This window comes from Solanum tuberosum, unplaced genomic scaffold (genome assembly GCF_000226075.1).
Source record: "Solanum tuberosum cultivar DM 1-3 516 R44 unplaced genomic scaffold, SolTub_3.0 scf00106, whole genome shotgun sequence".
Lineage (NCBI taxonomy): Eukaryota > Viridiplantae > Streptophyta > Magnoliopsida > Solanales > Solanaceae > Solanum > Solanum tuberosum.
Window position 1 is genome coordinate 1,002,829 of NW_006239032.1, and position 1,283 is coordinate 1,004,111.

At 30.9% G+C, this 1,283-nt stretch overlaps 1 pseudogene; it reads right to left on the reverse strand.

The window, feature by feature from the left end:
* Window positions 1-291: 291 nt before the first annotated feature.
* On the reverse strand, window positions 292-692 carry LOC107060953 (putative expansin-B2; annotated as a pseudogene).
* Between the last annotated feature and the right edge of the window lie 591 nt (window positions 693-1,283).

The following is a 1,283-nucleotide window of genomic DNA, read 5'->3' on the forward strand; positions in this document are numbered from 1 at the left end:
ACACTAGATCTTCACAGATGTAGTGGAATTAAGCACTGATTTTAACACAATCTTGCTGATTGTGTTGACGTGCAAACAACTCTTTTTTACGTCGATAATATATACATAGCTCTTGTCCCTGTTTTTGTCTCTGTTTGGTTCGACAAGATGCTCAAGCTGTGTGGAGAAACGAAGAGATTGTGTTTGCGAGATCAAGCATAAAAGGACAAAATACAAACTTTCAAATTAATTATGCTACATAAATTGAGATAGATAGAATATCACATTAATTAACACATTTTTTTTCACCTTTTATATACAATATTGAGAATTCCCATCTCCACGCAATAAATTAGCTTGGTCAGGCTATGCTAAGGCTCCCAAAGCAGTTCCACTTAGATCAAAATGAAAAGGAGCACCGTAATTACCACAAGACCCTGGACACTCATCTGTGATTGTCACTGTTATTGGTATCTCAGAACAAGCTGATTTCTCTTTGCACATTACCTAAAAATAGTTTTTTCCTATTTCAAATATACACACTGACAGTATAAATATATAGGTATAGAATTAAATCATGTATGTTATTATTATAAACTGATAAAAATGATAAACTAACCTAATATAAGTTTAAAATAAACTTAAATACCTGATAGCAAGCTCCACAACCCTTTTCCAGCTTTAAAAATATTTTCATTTCCAGCTGATACCATTGCAGAAAATGGAGGGTTCCCTACGTCGTTGCCATATCCACAAGCCCCGCCATCTACATAACGACTAGGTATTCTTTTGAGTTTAACTTTTATAGACTAACAGTGCTTAAAGAAATTTTACAATATCATATTTAGTAAATGATAACTACCAATAATCTTAGCAATAACCAAGATTATCTATTATAAAAGGTCTTAGTATTTCGATGGTGTGAAAATCCTATACACAATGAATATGCATACAAAATTAATATATATATATATATATATATATATATATATTAATTCTTTTTTAATTTCTTTAAGTTTCATATATCGTTAAACTACGATAAATAAATTAAAATCGAAAAAAACAAAAAACTTTAATTTGTTATTGTGCATTTCTAAATTGTCGTGGAGTGAGTGAGTCAGATTGAAGTACTGTGAGTAAATAATTTTGGAAAAGAGTCACGAGAATTTTATACTCTGCCTTTTAACTTAAAACAGTTATAACACGCAAACGCAATTATATGCATGCAACTTTGCTTTTTGTGAATTTTTCCTGTTATTTTGGACAGACCCACGCACTACCTCGCTTTAATTAACTGCACATTC